This window comes from Papilio machaon, chromosome 2 (assembly GCF_912999745.1).
Source record: "Papilio machaon chromosome 2, ilPapMach1.1, whole genome shotgun sequence".
NCBI lineage: Eukaryota > Metazoa > Arthropoda > Insecta > Lepidoptera > Papilionidae > Papilio > Papilio machaon.
The window spans coordinates 8,681,692-8,700,721 of NC_059987.1; the positions used below are offsets into that span (position 1 = coordinate 8,681,692).

General features: G+C 33.1%; 1 protein-coding gene and 1 non-coding gene across 3 annotated transcripts in view; both read left to right on the forward strand.

Annotated features, from left to right (window-relative positions):
- Positions 1 to 19,030, forward strand: part of LOC106716899 (protein bunched, class 2/F/G isoform) — a 137,408-nt gene that overhangs the window by 41,408 nt on the left and 76,970 nt on the right. The window lies entirely within an intron of this gene.
- On the forward strand, positions 1,734 to 1,806 carry Trnak-uuu. The gene has a single exon. It is a non-coding gene; the product is annotated as a tRNA-Lys (tRNA).

A 19,030-nucleotide genomic window follows, 5' to 3' on the forward strand; every position in this document is an offset into this window, starting at 1 on the left:
GGTGACGCAGTTGTGGAATTTGTTTATTACAATTACTCGGTACGGCGTCACCATACCGGGCTGTCACCGGAACGCAAATGAGTACGGAAAAGTACGCAAGAACAACCTTTAAATAATATAAATCGAAATATAATAGTTGAAATCAACTAGTAGGAGTTTTACAGCTTATAGATAAATCTCAGTAACTAAACGTAAGTAACGATATTAATAGCTAATAATTTTATTAACAAATATACGCTAGCCTAACAAGTATTAATTAAATGGCTAGATCAAAAAAATATTTAGACGTAGCGAGCGATATTTTAGAGTATATTTTAATACCATTCATTTTTTAAATACAAAAGAAACAAAATTGCATCGCCAAATGTATAAAAGTCTCTGTAGAATTTTTTTTATTACGAATTTAATTTTAAGTGGATTATTAGTACATATTATTATTATTCAAATTGTTTTATTTTAAACGATTCATATCAAATTTATTGTTAACTAGTTGTTGCCCATGACTTCTGCAATTCTATAAAAATCTAGTAATAAATATAGCGTATGACACCCACGGGTAGTACAACTTCCATGCAGTGATTTTTTTTTTCAAATCTGTTCAGTAGTTCCGGAGCCTATTCAATGCAAACAAGCAGTTCTTTCCTATTTATAATAATAGTAAAGATGGCATAAAGATTGGAATAAGAGCAAGACATATTATTTTCAGCTCATTTATCAATCGCAAAATAATATTTTGAACAATTATTCGTACATAACTTATCTTCCCAAACTTAAGTTGCATAATATTAATCATTTTAGCGCAACTATTGCCAAAGCTCACTTTATTAATACTTTTTTTAAAGAATTTATTTGAAGTTGTATTTATCGCCCACCAAAAGTTTTTACTAAAAAAAATGAATGGTATTACGATACAGTTTGAGATAGAACATATCGATTTCTCGCCTGTGACCTGCGAAGTGGGAGCAGACCGTCCTCAGGGTTTGAAGTTTTACATGGTATGTTGGCAAGGCTAATCATCTGATCATAATTACCACTTCACCATGTAACGTAATACATTCGTCTTACATACATAATTCTTATGTTTTAATTTTTTTTCTAGTCAACTCGTTTTATTTTTTTCATTCTTTACATAGCAAGAAATATACTTTAGCCATCTAGCGGCGAGTAGCAACACTAAACAGATTTGATACTCGTTTCTTCTATACCTAAGAGATGGCGCTGGTCGTCTAAAATACAGAAGTTTTAATTTACTTAATACTACATTTATACGAATGTATTTTTAACTAAAAACAAAAAACATCATTTGTTTATATTTTCTTTTGGGAAAAATTTTAGTCTTGGTTGAATATACCACTTTCTGATTTTTTAATAGAATATTTTTTATTTAAAACTAGCTTTTACCCGCGACTCCGTCCGCGCGGAATAAAAAATAGATAACGGGGTAAAAATTATCCTATGTCCTTTTCCTGGTTCTAAGCTACCTGCCTACCAATTTTCAGTCAAATCGATTCAGCTGTTCTTGAGTTATAAATGGTGTAACTAACACAACTTTCTTTTATATATATAGATTACTATCATTTTGTAATATATTATGTCGTGGTGTAAAAGAACATCGATGTATTTAAAAAAAAAGAAAAATAATTCCAATACGAAGTTTTAACAATATAAAACAATTTTTGTTGCTAATTGTAACTTTAAGCAATACATACAGAATTTTACTCTATCCGACATGAGCCCGGATAGCTCAGTCGGTAGAGCATTGGACTTTTAATCCAAGGGTCCAGGGTTCAAGTCCCTGTTCGGGCGGGCTATTTTTTGTATTTTCCTTCAAAGATTAAATTTCAAAACTTACGTGTAAATATTTTCCGTTTTATTTTTCAGTTACCAAATTAATTTGATGTGATAAAATTGTTTTTTCTTTTGTTTCTGTATTAACACACAACTTTTTTAATTACAGAATTGCATTACAAATTATAAAATTGATTCGAAGAAATGGTATTTATTTTACATATAAGATCTTATGCTTACTTAGTTATGTTTAAAATCCTAATATAGCTACTAAAGCTTGGTATAAAACAACAGCGCCATCTAGATCGATTCTTTGTTTCTAATATAATATTTGCTGGGTAACGTAGTGTCCCTAACTATTACTAGATGGCGTAACTGTAGAATATATTTTAATTAATAATTTTCTCAAAAGATGGCAGCACGTATTCTAAGTAAAATTAAAATTTCACGCTGTACAATGGCAAGTTAGTCATTTCTATTCTTTAAATTGGGGTGTCACAGGCTTCCCCTATCCTAAAACAGTGGTAGACGCCAGCAACAACAACATCCGTTGTATGAATTGGCCGGCTCGCCCAGTGAAATACCGCGATCACACAGAAGACATGCCTGAAGTGGAAGTAATTCCGCGTACAGTCTGATGAGTGTGATGCTGGTGTCCTAATTTTAGTCCTCCTTCATTTTAGGAAGGGGGGGGGGTGGATTTGATGGAGGAGGAGATGCATAGAAAGGTTAAATATTCTCTTTTTGTGCATCTCCTCCTTCGTCGATTGGGGGTAGGCAACGCATCTACAATTGTCTACGGGCAGCGGTCGCTTTGCCATTTTGGCGAATTCAGGTGGCCGCTTGCTCGTTTGCCACCTTGTAATATAAAAAAAATAATCTTCTGTAAGTTCTAATAACTGTGCATTTTGGATTTAACATACTACGAGCAATGTATCAAACATTCTTCTCCTTCTTTCTCCTTTCAAATCTTCTACTATCAGTAATTTTTCTAAAATACTTTTACCGAAAGCTTTCTCAATAAACTTGATTAATTTCTTTAAATTAAAATTGACAACATAATAAATTGGATATTACGTTGATTCGAGCGATTTCGCAGCAAGCGAACTGCAATGCGGCAGCCGAGCTTAATCGACATAACGTTTAGGAATTGGTTACTAGGCGCCTAGCAACTTATCGTATATTCTATGATTTATACAACAAACTAGCTGTTGCCCACAACTCCGTTAGCGGCGAATTAAAAAAAAATTAATTAGATAGTAGCCTATGTGTTCTAACAGACTATGTTGACTATGCCAAATTTCACCGAGATCCGTTGAACCGTTTTGAAGATATACTCTATCAAACATCCATCCATCTAAACATTCTCATTTGTAATATTAGTAAGATGTGCAGTTATCCAATTATCTTATTATTATGTATCAAAAACATTTAGTAATAAAAATTTCTATTCGAAAATAATTTATATAAATCTAATATGAAATAAATTATAAACATAATAAATATATAGTGAATTGTACTGGAACAAGAAAGATGTTAATAGCTGTCTAAGAACATGTTCTTACAACAATTAATTGTAATGATCGCATTTTTAGTACGTAACGTGTCTTAATGTAATAATTTATATCTATTAAGCAATGTGTTAGTTTTTTACCATGTTAAAGCGTGTGCACATGCGCTATCCTAGTTTTGTATGCAATTTTTGATGAATGGACATTTCTCAATAAGTGATGACACGAAGAAAACAATAGTACAATTGCTTAATAAAAACTTAAATAAACTTGGTCATATGAGAATTATTCCTGATTAAATTAATCACAATTAATAGTTAAAATACATCTCGAAGTTACACCGGCACATGTTTTTGCCATTGTCATTGCCGCGGTGTGCTATTTGGCCGCAAGTCAAGGTGCCGTGTGCGTCTTAGCTTAGCCCCTTGGCTCCGTTATGTCAGTGGTACACGAGGGGAGAATGAAGGCAGCCTGAGACAGAACGATACTGTTTTGACAGTAAATATGTCTCCAAACAATAGCTCTGCAATGTCTACTGCTCTGCCTCACTGTTCTGTAATCGTGTGTAACTAGCATAACACCGGCATTAACACATCAAAAGTATATCATTCTGTCCACAGTAAATAAGGCTCAGGACTGTTTCTCCGCTCCAAATAACAATTATCTCTGTGTTCATACGTAACAGTTATATAAGAAGTGCATTGTGCAAGTTGCGTTGCAGTTTGATTAGTCTTGATACTTTAGCACAACAAATTTATTACAACAAAAGATTTTTATTTTACGCAATACGCTTTGTTCTAGAAAAAAGCCGACTAATGTTTGATATGAAAGTGTCTTTAGATATTATAAATATAACAAGAGAAGACAGACTGATGTAAGAAGTAGAGAATTTACTAACGAACATTTCATTTGTGAACTCGATAAATAGATATGATGGAAAGTTTTGTTCAGTCTGCAATAATGCTGGTGGATTTGCTACTGGATTATTTATTACGCACGATAGATTAGTTTATCTTTGTAATAAAACGTCAATAATCAATGTTCATAATAAACAAATTTTATTTTCAATTTAGTAATAAGCGATAATGATCTGTAATTTAAATTTGATAATATTAAAAAATGTTTTGGAAATTTATAATTACAACTTAGTTAACAGAAGTATAAAAATGACAAGAGAGCATTATATGATATTACGATGAAATATTTAAATTCGGTTCAAGTTTTTAGGAAGAAATAAATTTAGCATCAGTTCCAAGATTTATAGTTGAAACTAAACTGGGTATCGTAGATTTAATTCCGAATGGAATTCAACAAACATTCAACAGGAAATAATTAACTAAATCATGTCAATCACAACCGTCGTTAACCCTTACTCGAAAGTAATTAATTCAGTGGCCATTGTTGATGTGAATAAACATGTTGGCAATTTATTGCGCTATAAAACTGCTAGAATGGTGCACACGCCGTCTGCAGTCCGATATTTTTAAACACTGCTAACCTATTTTTAGATGATTGATTTTTATTGGCACATCGCACGCGAAGCGTATCTAAATGGACGAGGTGGTTGCAATACTTGTTTACGAAAACAAAATCCGTATTCAGAGACAAATGTGTTGCATGAATCTAATAGACAAATGAGCTTCAAAATAAGAAAGGAGTCGGTACGGTTTTTCTATTTGATATTTCAATTTAGAAAGATTTAACAAGAAATACTAACTGCAAATAGATGCAGAAATATAATGGTAAATTAGTAGGACTGTGTCTCCCTCGATACCTTTGTCTTTTCTTTAAATTTAAAATTAATATAGATTTCATTAATTTGTCATCACTCTTAGCCACTAACAACAGAGTCAAACTGTCATCTGCGCTTATAAATATAAAGCTAAAATTGTATTCTTAGTAACGGAAGTTGAAGAGTAATGTTTTATTTATAACCAGTTAATCTTTTCACGGGTCGTTTTTGATTAATGAAATTGAGGTCAGAATTGATATATTTCATACGTTTCCCGAAGACGTCGACGACAGATATAGACGGGCTTTGCCACTAAAGCAACCATATCTTCGTAGACGGTGAAGACTTCTTTCAAGGCTCGTTTGAAATAGTCGGCGTGCTTCCGTTCTGAGAACATCCGTAACGAGTTCCAACAAAACTTGACGTTTCTGATACTTTCGAGGATACGATATTGGTTGTGTGATTTATTTTGTACTAGCTTTTCCTGTTGATGTTCTTTTCATCAAATCTATCAGAAACTGACCATTATTGGTGATGTTCTGTTTATTTTCACTAACAGGAATAAAATGTATAGTTGCATTGTTTACGTTTTCAACTTCTTATTCCGACACTGCTAAAATAACAGTTTTCCCATTTTACACAAAAACTAAATTTCCAGTTTACTAAAGTGAATATAGAAATAGTACATTGAATTTGTGTAAAGTTAAATTCATATTGTGAAAACTAAAAAAAGGTGTTTATAGTCGCCATTTCGCTGTTAAATTAATATCTATTACACCGCTTAAAATAAAATTGAATCTATTTGTGAAGTTGTTTATTTGTATCAATTAAAATACCTGCGATGTGTTAACGCAGAGCAATGATCTAGTAATTAACTAACCGAAGTGGCTCGGTCAGGTATTTTCCCGGTCAAATTAATTTGATCAATTAATTGAGGCAATCAAATGAAAGTAGCTTGAATAAACTAAGAACTAGTAGCTATGTAAAAATGTATATCGTCTTTCACTATAACAAATAAATTCTGTTTTTTGATGTTACCGCTATGGACCGACGAAATGATTTATTACCGATATGCTGTGTCCATCAAGGGCTTTCCTTTTCTTTTTACGGTGGGATTTCACTACAGTAAAACCTATACAATATGTATTGGTTGTGTAGGTGGCAATGGAACCCTACAGTTAGAGGAACAAACAATATGAATCGGAAACCTCACTGATGTGGACTTGATAATAATTTATGTTTTTGTTCCACAATAAAAGGAGCAAATGCACAAGCATTCTAACACCCACAAGTCTAGATCACCTTGTATGCCCTTTATGAAGGTCGGACGCTCTTTTATTGCTTGATTGCGACTGGTTTAAAAAATATAACACTCAATTTCTATATTAAGCCTCTCATAGTGAGTTCTCTGTACGTGTTTACATAACTAATGCTAGTAATCAAATAGTTGCAGCTACCTGTCGCCAGGCTGCCACTGCCACGCGCCCACAATAACTGCAATCTAAATTGCAAAATGTACTTCCACTTAGCATAGACGGCGCGCGCCGTTTCGCGTCACATATAAATTGATGTTATTATTATGATTGATAGGACTCGGAAAAATCCGCTATCATATTACGGCAATAGTGATGTGCAGTAACATGATATCGATAAGAATTTGTAAAAAGATTATCTATCACAAATCTGTCGAGCTCGATTTTTGCAAAGCTGGTGTGGGTTCTTATACGAACAAACTAGTAAATTTAATGCAATGATATTTGCATATTTGTTAGTCACTGCTGTTGTGAAAGCTTTGATACAACATAATATCATGTGGTCATAGCAACTATTTTTCGGTTTGATGGTCTGTCACAATCCCGTCAAACAAATAGTGCTTATTAATTTTATAAGTGTCAGTCATAAAATAAACTACTGGAATACGATCTTTCAAGCGTGCAAACAAATCTATTATTTATTCCCGTCTTAATACCTTACAAATGTCACCCACATAATAATCATTTTGTAGCCCTTTGTGCAATATGGCTAATAAACGTCTAGTGAACGTAATATCGGGTCACCGTCGTCGGTAATTACGATCGTAAACCGTTACAAAACGCTCATTCGTACAACAAATGCTGCGAACAATGCATATTGCGTAAAGCGTGTCCTTCCACCGAACTCGCTTGGCCTTATGCAGCCCGTATTCACACTATCGGTGCACTAGCCTTTGACTACGAAACGAACTAGACAAAGAGTGGCCGATTTACTAAATGCATTCTGGCACAGATCGAGGGGCTGTCGTTGTGAAGAAAATCACACATTTACATTTACACGCACAAATACACAATGTGAAGTATCTCGACCTGTGGACCTAACATGAAAATTTGCGAGAAAATATTAGTATCGACATCGACAAAATTTATATGAAATTTGTGCAGTGCCCTTATTGGGTCGGTGTCGATACGAAGTAAGTATTCTCAAATTTTCGTTAGAGGCCCACAGGTTCCATCTTTTAAAAATCAAATGTACCCATACTATCGACCTTAATACGACTAGTAGCGATTTATTACATTTTTGAATCGGTCCGGTAGTTTTGCAGATGTCTGCAATGACTAAACACACAGACTCCTTACAGTCTTTAAGTGGAGCCAGGTGTTCGGCTAATATTACGTTCTCTCGAGCATGTCCTTAAAGAGCACTAGATTATTAGTAATTGTGGTAGTAGAAAACATATAAGTTACTAATAATAACCGTATAATCTGTGGTATTTGTCTCTATATGTCCATATGTATTTCAACTCATAATAATGTATTCAGCTAACATCTGTTTAGCGTGATACTTGACGTACTGAATGTTTATATTTTACTATACTGTGCAAATGTTAGCATGCTATAAATTAACATAAGGTGAACATGTTTGCATTAATAAAACCTACTTTCATTGGCCAATATTTGTGTTGTCAAGATTTGACGAATATTAGACTGTTATATATATGATCTTAGTTATAGATAACTAGATGCGTGTTATCTCTTGCACTTGCGAGACCGTAACCTGAAAAAACATCCGCAACAGATGAGTCATTAAAACTATTTGGGTTCGATGTCGAAAACGGGACGGGATTAGTGGGTCAAAGTTATTACATAAAGTCGATTGAAAGTCCGGTTTAAAACTAGCCTTTCAATAACCCTTTTGTTGAGGCAATTGCAAAGAAATTACTGTCGAAATAAAATTTAATTCCATTTCCCATCGGAGAGTGCTCGCACGGTTGCGAGATTTACATTATGTAAAATGTAGGTCGTTACTTATCATCACGTATACAAAGAAACGTGTTAAATTCGCTCTTGACTCGTATGTTTTATGCGCGCAAAGGTTATCCACCTGATTTATTATTCTTCTAATGTTGTTACCTGGCTTAGGATAACAAGCAAAGACAAGTGTAACCAAATGACTTAAATTTGGTTTGGATTACTTTTATCTGAAAGTTATGAGCTCAATTTTCAGCTCACTCATGTATGGTTATCATGGATAATTTTTCGAGTTTTGTTATTTTTGGTAGATGTTGCGAGATGTCTACAGTTTTGAGATCTAAACAGCTTCTAAACAGCCAATTGCAATTGCTGATTGTGTTTATTCTGGTAGCTACATTATTCGACATGAATTCATGCTTAATCTTAGCCACTGACGAAAAGGGTATTTTACGGAGTGTATTTTGTGGAAATGCTATAACTACCTTTAATTTTATCTTGATGGACATTAGGGTGTTTCAATAAAAAAACTTTTTTTTTTTTTTTGTTAATGGTGTCGAAAAGTTGAAAGTACACATAAAAACAAAAATTTTAGCGCCTAGTAAAGCCCTTAATATTAATATTAAGGTTTGCCTCTATTCATTCGTAATTTTTCTATTTAAATAACACGGGAAAACTTTTTTTTTATTTTAAAATTTTAATTACTTTGGATTGGCTTGTTTGCGCTACATCTCAAAGCAAGGGTCTATAGGAAATTTCACGCTCTACAAAAAACGTCTGATGGTCAAAGTTCCTCAGATCAACCGTTTCAAAGATATCTGCGATCAAAAATAACACTAATCAAAAATTTCAAATATTTTCCAATAAAACTGCAAAAAAATATCATACCCTATATTTATCTTATTTTTTTCTGTAAAATCACTTGAATTTTGTTTGCCTGAGATGGTAATTTTTTTTTTGCTCATTTACTCAATACGTAACTCACAAAAAGCACAAATACATAAATATAAAGGTTAAAAATATCAAATAAATGATTTTTGGGTTTATTTTATAGCAAATTTATTTTATGTGTCATAAACTTCATAAATTTTTGTAAGAAGAAAATGTAAAGTTCCTCATTACATTAACTAACCAAGCACTCATCATTGCATTTTATTCAAAATAATAAAAAATTTATGTAAATATTTTAAATCAATTGAATCAACTATAAAATTTGATCAATTTTTCCATTCAAAAAATTCGACAGAGCTTTATTTAGCTCTGTCGAGAAAAGTAGTATAATCGTTTGATCTGAGTAGTGTAGCTAATAAGCTCTGTGTTGGTAAGACTGGCCGTTCGGTACCAACTTCAGTTTGTTGCTCTGCTTTTAACGCTTTATTATATCTTCTCGTCATTGTCTTTCTTCATTGATACTGATTGTTTTTTAAATCCGTTATATTATTAATTTAATTTGCGTAAATATATTAGATATAAATTTTGTGATCATAATGGTAAAAACAGTGTACTTGATTGGTGATGTGTTAAGTGAATTAGTTGGAAAAAAATTACCTTCTTTGAAAGAGGTTATGTCACTTTTATTTTATTATCTTGAAACGAAAAATTTTTCAGTGAAAGAAAGTATATCAATTACTGTCGACAAAGTTTTCGAAATTTGGTGTGTGGCACAAATCCCGACAAGAGAGAAAAGATCTGCTTTTTTAAAACTAACCTCAAATCACAATCGATGGAGGAATTTACAAAAAAATCGTAAGAAGAAAAAGTCAAAATCTCAAAAAAAAAATGAAGCCGTTTTTCGGGACGAATTAAATAAACTATTTGACATAGCTCATGCCAATGTTTTAAATATTCTGGATAAAGAAAAAAAATTATTTTATTTGGGACAAAAATCTTCCAGTCGACGTGGTTTTATTTTATATAATTCTCTACCAATTTCAGAAGATGTCGAAGACATGGATGTTGATGTAAACAATGATAATAATAATAACAGTAATAGTGATAACAATAATGGAGAGAACATTGATATCAATTATAATAATAATATTGATAGTGGTACATTTGAGATCGGAGAGTTCGGTAGTGACAATGTTGACTATCCTTGTGCAGTTGAGACTGATGACGTTGCTAATCATGAAATATCAAGTCATACATCTAAGTTATCTCAGAAATCATTGGAAAGTAATACTTCTCGTATAATCTCTGATTATGAAGATGAAATTCCAAAACAACAAGTTCCTAAAATTGATATAATGACACCAGAACTTGCTGCGGCTTTGGATAGATCTAACGTGAGTAGTCGGGCGGCAACTTACATTATTGCCGCTTTATTAACTAGCCTAAATATTGATTGTGCAAGCGTAAACTTCAGTCATCTGACTATTCACCGAGCACGGGAAAAATTCCGGAAAGAAGCGACGTTAAATCTGAAAACTAATTTGGAAACTGATAATTATGTACTACATTTTGATGGAAAACTGTTATCAGATATTACAGGTACGGAACAAGTTGACCGGCTTCCTATTATTTTATCATCATCAGGAAAATTTCAACTGTTAGGAGTTCCTAAACTAGAATCTGGGACTGGACAAAACCAAGCTTCAGCTATTATAACAACAGTAAAACAATGGAATATTAATACTGATAACATCAAAGCATTGTGTTCTGATACTACAGCGTCAAATACGGGTAAATAACTTATTAATGACAAAAATATAAAGCGGTTAATTATAGTAATGTTTAAATGCTAAATTCTTATTTTATTTTTACAGGAATCAGAAATGGTGCGTGTGTATTAGTAGAAAAAGCTCTGAATCGAAAACTGTTATACTTGCCATGTCGACACCATGTTTTTGAAATTGTTCTTCGAAGTGCATTTGAAATATACTGGCCTGCTTCGTCTGGCCCAAACGTTCCAATTTATCAGAGATTTAAAAAAACGTGGGATGAAATTGATCAATCAAATTTTACGGCTGGTATTTGTGACATAGAAGTTTTGGAAGTTATAACACCAATCAAAGATAAAATTCTGAAATTCGTTAATAATCAAATAGAAGTAAATTTTTTTAATCTAGCGCTGAAGAATTATCAACTGATGTTAAAGTGAAACATAAAAATGCTTCAAATTCATTGTAATCATCGATTTTACACTGATTAATTAACTTCCCGTTGATTAAAAATATTGGAAATCAATTTCACATGACTATTACACTCTTAATCATCATTAATGATTATAATTGCATTTGTAAAATATTTTGAAACTTTCACTTCACATGAGATGATAATAATTAATTTTCTTTACTTTGAGGTTGCAATATAATAAATTTCATTTTGACTTTGAACTTTTTTTGTAGATGGATCATTGTCGAGACGATTACCGTGAACTTCTGCAATTATCATTGATATTTTTGGGTGCTACTACTACAAATATTACATTTAAGCGTCCCGGAGCCGTCCATCATGCAAGGTGGATGGCAAAAGCAATATATTGTTTAAAAATGTTTTTATTTAGAAATGAATTTCATCTTACTAAATCAGAAATAGTTGGATTACGAGAACTTAGTTTATTTATCATAATATTCTATTTGAAAGCTTGGTTTACTGCGCCGTGTGCTATAACAGCACCTAATAATGATTTAACTTTAATTAAAGAATTAATTTCATATAAAAAATTTAATAATACTGTTTCACGGACATGCTCAGAAAAATTAGCCGATCACTTGTGGTATTTAAACAGCGAGTTGTCTGTTTTATCTCTCTTTGACAAAACTGTATCAGTTGAAATAAAAAGAAGAATAGTTCAGGCTTTCAAAAACTGTAAAACCAATGAAACTACAACAAATCGCTTTATAATAGATAAGAAAAATTTAGAGTCATTATTAAATAAAGATCTTAGTCAATTTGTGTCTAAGAAATCGGTAAATCTGTTTGAATCGTTTAATTTGTCGTATGATTTCACTGATGAGGATGTAGCTTTGTGGCCTCAGAATCCAAATTTCATAGAAAACTTGGAGTATTTTGAAAAACTTAAAGTTGTAAATGATGTAGCAGAACGCGGTGTGGCATTGATAGAGCAGTATAATCGATGCTTAACAAAAAATGAAGAACAGCTTCAGTATTTATTACAAGTAGTGACAGAACATAGAAAACGATATCCTAATTGCAATAAAAATAATTTTATAAAACTGTAATATTTTAAAGTTGAAAAAATTTTATTACTTGTTGTTGAATATTGTTTTTTGTTATAAAAAATTGATTGTTCAATAAAATTTATTAGTATTCGGTGGAAAATTAAATAAATTTGTCATAAAATAAACCCAAAAATCATTTATTTGATATTTTTAACCTTTATATTTATATGTATTTGTGCTTTTTGTGAGTTACGTATTGAGTAAATAAGCAAAAAAAAAAATTAACCGTCTCAAGCAAACAAAATTCAAGTGATTTTACAGAAAAAAATAAGATAAATATAGGGTATGATATTTTTTTGCAGTTTTATTGGAAAATATTTGAAATTTTTGATTAGTGTTATTTTTGATCGCAGATATCTTTGAAACGGTTGATCTGAGGAACTTTGACCATCAGACGTTTTTTGTAGAGCGTGAAATTTCCTATAGACCCTTGCTTTGAGATGTAGCGCAAACAAGCCAATCCAAAGTAATTAAAATTTTAAAATAAAAAAAAAGTTTTCCCGTGTTATTTAAATAGAAAAATTACGAATGAATAGAGGCAAACCTTAATATTAATATTAAGGGCTTTACTAGGCGCTAAAATTTTTGTTTTTATGTGTACTTTCAACTTTTCGACACCATTAACAAAAAAAAAAAAGTTTTTTTATTGAAACACCCTAATGGACATATTAGATACAGTTGTAACTAAGCATTAACAGAAAAATTTCGCTTTAGTGTTTTTTTTTTTTGAGTGGTTAATTTTGATTGATGTTGTTCTGGCATCTATCACCCAATAAAAATCAGGAAGAGTTTTAAAGCTTTCCTAAATAGGCTTCTGCGTACACCATTCTTTACCGTTAAATTGTAACAGACTTTTAAAGAAGTTTGTTTAATTTCAAGTGAATTTCAACTAAGTTTTGTTACTATAAAACTAAACGAAATAAAAACAAAGCATATTTGGCTCTTTGGAATCAGGTAGCTTCGCTCTCGTAAGATCCTGCCAATGACCTCGCTTAAATTACAAACCATTTGTTATTGAGCCGGCTGTCATTATAAAGTCGGCATTATCTCATCGTTCACTCGGGGGATGACGTCAGCCGACCGACGAGAGGTGCGTTTTTGCACTTCTTTTTGCTCCTTATCGAGGGACCTGTTAGCCTGATAACGTTTTGAATAATATTTAATTATGTTTTTGTTTTTTCTACTTTATGACGTAAATTCAAATTACACAAAGAGCAGTGGTGTACAAATTATCGCAAGATTTTTGGCACGAAATGTGCATTCTATTTGCTTTCAGTCGAGTTCATTAATTTAGTGATTCATGCGCATCGCTGTTGCTTTTCACTTTAATTAAGGAAAATAATTATTCACAGTAAATTTTCTCTTAACTCAATCTCTTTTACAAATAAGAAGTTTTAGTAAATAGCTTGACGACAGCTTAACATTGTAGGGACGACGTGGGGTGCTTTGTCAAGCGTGGCGCGATAATTTTCGCTTAACAGTTATAGTTGAACGTTAAAAGGTTTAACTGTTGAGCCGCGAACACTTTGCAACTGCCCGCTAAATCTGCCACCTGCTAAACTGCTTATTTATATGCAATTCCGCATTGCTTACGGTGTGGTCCACACTTTATACGTGCTTATAATCTCTCTACGACTCTATAAAATGGTAGTTTATCCTTTTTAAAATTCATAAAATATGTTTTGATAATTCAAACTTTTCAAGATAAAGTCATGTTGTTTGTCTCGGATTGTTTTACAAGTAAATAAACTAGATATTTGTAATAATATAATGCTTCTCTAAATAGATCTCTATTGATTCTTATTAAGGACATGATCAATAACGTAAGTTTTAGATCAATCGGTATAATAGTTTTTAGGATTAGTAAGATGCTGTCCATAAAACATTCTCTGAGATGATATAACATAAACATTGCACACTTACGAGGGGAGGTCCAAAAGTTCGCGGAATGGAGGGGATGGAGTGGGGATAGGGTAGCTCGCTTAGTGTCATACTAATTGGGCACTCATAATTAGTATATATATAACATTTCAACCCTATAGTGCCATTCGTTTACGAGTACTCGCCTGCTGAACAAGTCAATCCGGAAGCAAACTGCAACTATGGAGAAAATTGAACATCGCGCTGTGATAAAATTCCTTACCAAGCAAGGAAAAAACGTTCAAACCATTTTAAATGAAATGGAAGCCGTTTATGGAGATCAGTGCCCTGGTAAAACAATGGTTTATAAGTGGCATGGTCTTTTTAAACATGGTCGAGATTCAATTGAAGACGACTCTTGCTCTGGGCGGCCAGCTGACGCCACCACATCAGACATCGTCGAAAAAGTCGAAAAACTTGTACTCGAAGACACACGTTTGAAGAAGAAACAATTATCTGCATTTGTTGGAGTATCAGATACAACTATTTTGCGTATCCTGCACGACCACCTGGGCATGACAAAAGTCAGTGCAAGATGGGTGCCGAGAATGCTCACGCCGCTTCAAAAACAGCAGCGCGTCGACGCGTCTAAGCACTTTTTGGAGTTGTGTGGAGACGAGCCCGTGCAGATTTTGGAGCGGATTGTTACTGGAGATGAAACATGGGTTCATCACTTTGAACCTGAGTCCAAACAGGAGTCCATGCAATGGCACAAAAAGGGTACACCACCTCCCAAAAAATTCAAGGTGTCAGAATCGGCGGGAAAGTTGATGGCCACTGTTTTTTGGGATTGTAAGGGAATATTACTCATTGATTATAAAGAAAAAGGTACCACTATAACCGGAGAATACTACGCACTCATATTAGAAAAGTTAAAGGAGTCAATTAAAGAAAAACGTCGAGGAAAATTGGCCAAGGGTGTGTTGCTTTTGCAAGACAACGCGCCGGTTCACAAGAGCCGAGTTGCCATGGCTGCTCTGCACACACATGGGTTCGAACCACTTGTTCACCCACCCTACAGTCCAGACCTGGCTCCTAGCGATTTTTATTTATTTCCAAATTTAAAAAAAGAGCTAAGGGGAAGGAAATTTTCCGACGATAATGAAGTGAAGGAGGCAATTTCGGCCCATTTTGAGGCCAAAGACAAAAAATATTTTTTCGATGGTTTAGAAAAATTAATTCATAGATCGAATAAATGTATTAGACTTAAGGGTGATTATATTGAAAAGGAAAAATAAATTTATTGTTATATTTCATTGACAACCCCTTCATTCCGCGAACTTTTGGACCTCCCCTCGTACATTTGCCTAAAAGAATAAAATAAAATCTGAGTCCGTGGGAACAGGTCCATTACAATGGATAAAAGACCACCACTACAAGTGTAATGTGACCGTCATGCTTGCAGCCTGTCACAAGCTCACTGATCATATTACCCTACATCCTTTTGTTAGCCGCCTTTTTTTAATTGTTCTAGCGAAGCAACATTATAACAACGTGTTTCCACTACCGAAATACTCGTACAAAATTGTCATCAGTCATTTTCCTTGCAGAAAGTGGATACCAATATTTTTGTGTGCATTATTCGTGAATGGGAAGTCCCTGTTGTAAAGAATTATAAATAAAATTTTCCTCTTTAAATCATCATTGACAAACTTTAGTGTATTATAAATTGAATTATAACTCATGGGTTCACGCAAAATGATTCACAATCCGGACGTTTGATAGTTGTGGGAACGCAATCGAGATATGCTGCTGACGGAAATTATCCATAACCTTATCTCTAGTTCAGACGGGAACATTCTAGATCAAATATTGCTGCAGGAGGAAGTGCTATATAACCTGAATACTTTCATAGTGTCAGTGAACGGTGGATATAAATTAAAAAGATTTAACTGGTTAAACCTCTGAACTCAAAAAACTTTATTGAAACTAAAAAAAAAATGCTATGGAATTAATTTTTATAGTACGTCTACAAAAATTAATTAGGAAATGCAAAGAAATTTCCGAGTGACTAAGCTAAGACTAAGGAAATGACTAAGGAATTTTCTGCACGCAAACTGTACGCCGGTTCTTGTTCGTTGTTCCCTAATTTGGATATCAAAGGTAACTTATTACTGTAACTTACTAATCTTTTAATATGCACAAGTATTTGATCCTGATAAATGTTATATATGTGTTTATGTATTAGGTATACGTTAAACATTATTTAAAATTAAACGTGTCTTCGTTAGTAATTTTTGTACAGCAAAGCAACCCTGCGTAGATTGCGTGCACGGGTAGGTCAATGACCCGTAACCGAAGACACGTGACCGCAATGTGTCGATCATCCCCTCTCGTCCGGATCTGGCAAGGTTCGACGGACGACCTTTGTGTACAGCTTAATGACCTTGGGGTTACGTTACATGGGGTTGAGATTTTTTTATAAGAATCACCGACTTGAATAATCAATCACTAGACAGCACTTGCCAGTTTCGTTCCAAATAACTGGAAAGATCAATCTAATGGTTTACACTGCGATGAATTCAAATAATCTCCGACATTAGAACTAGACGCCCAACTTGAGATGTTTCAAACGTCGTAAATATAATGCTTTAAATACTGGGTCTATCTCTACTCATCCATAAACATGTAGATTATAGGATTATTTCATCATCTGTATTTAACTCGATATCGGCGGTGATTAATCAAACAATTCAAAATGCACATGGAGCAAGGCACGGCTACATCGTTAGCGTATTTTGGTGCACTGTGGGTGGCGGCTCGATTTCGCATCGAATCAATTACTCGGTTTATTGTCCGCTGGAGAACCTTTTATCCTTGTCAAATATTAAAATTTATTACGCCTGTCGTTGATTCTAATTAACGCTAGCTATTGTTTTTGCAGTCCTGTGTTTTTGTTATGATGAGCTATTGTTTTGTTGTTGTTCCCTACTTTTTCTTTTATTTAACTTTATTTTGTTAATATAGTTTTTACTTTATCTCACATTAAATAAATTTTATTTTAGTAGTAATTTTATTTCATAAACGTTCTACTATAAATTCATTAATTATTTGTGTTATAACCTTAAAAAATGATTGACTCCGGATAACGATTGAAATTGTTTGGCCTTTGATACAATTGCCTTTCCTTAATTCGTTCTGTTTAAAAAGTAGTTATGTGAAATGTTAAGTATCAAGGTGCCATATAACTTACAATAATTGCTATTGTGTTTGCAATCCAGGAAATGTAAGGTTTTAAATATTACCTTAATTTTACGATTCCCGTTTCCTTTTACCCTTTAAACGATTTAATTGTTTATAAAACTTTGTTTAAGGAAAGCGAATACGTTTAGCAGAATTTTGAAATGTTGTTTTCAGTTATATACGTGTCTCGCGCCTGAAATAGATTTTAACACGCACCGCGGTACTGAATCAAGGCAACCTTCAGGTAAACACGTTGAAATTAATGTGTGCAGAACTGGTTGTGTACGTAAAATTACCTTAAATATTGACTTTATCTTCTAATGTTAACAATAACTTGTTTATGATTTTGTTCTTTTGTCTTAATTTCTATATGGAAATGTTCCATATTTGAGTTTTTGTGTGTCGGTCGGAACAAAATGTTAAACAATCTTCAAATTCAACCATGAAAATAACAAAACTGTTATGAGAATTGGCGTTAACGTATATAGCGCTTAAAACCAAGGGCCAATATAATATGGTCCTCCAAACTTCTTGTTCATTTCCCTCCCGGCGTTAATTCAGTAATATTTTTGCAGGGGTGGGAAGGTCAATGTTTATAGGTTTATCTGCCAGGCAAGAACCCAGGTCAAGGTGAACCAGGCGCCACTACGGAATTGAACGAAAATAAACAATCATGAAAACGTTACTCATTTGTTTGTACCTGTTTCATGTACAGATGTTTTCAAGCTTTAGAGGTAACTAAGATTAATGTTGCGCATTTATATCACGTTATCAGGATGTAAAAAAACACATAGTAAATAATCCCTTTACTAAATAGGAAAAGAAGTATTCTCCAGAGAAAATAATGAATATACCACAATTATCGTAACTGAAATGGCAATAACGCAACAAGTTTACTACATTTAAGTGTCAACAAGTTATCAAAAAAACTTCTCAAATTGTTATCTAATTTTCCATAACTTGTAGTTTATCGTTACCCAATTTATGTTTCATTAGCTAATGAAACTTGTTATAACCTGACATGAAGCAATCGCCAGCCAAATTCTTCCTAACGAATTAGCATACATCGTTCCAATAAAAATATGTAGATGTATTTTGGTAAATATAACCATTCGTGCGAAATCGGGGCACGTCTCTAGTGTTTGATGTAATCCAGCTCTGTGGCATCGCGGAAGTATTAGCTCAGATAATTTATTGACGCGGCTGCCCCCGCGGCGCTATTTTATTTTTAAATTAAGCTTTTATTTTAGGCGACAGCTCAAATTCGAACATCGTCTTCTTTTCATGTCAGTTTTTTTTTTTTGTGGAATATAAATTTCATTCTATTTTGTTATTTGTCCTACGTTATGTTTATATGAATTTAAATTTTAAAATTATTATCAAATATTAAGATTGCCACAAAGTAGATTTATTTTAGGACTTAGGAAAGCGGAAAAAACAGATTAGTGTTATATGATAAGACTGGTATTAAAATTAATATTTACTTTT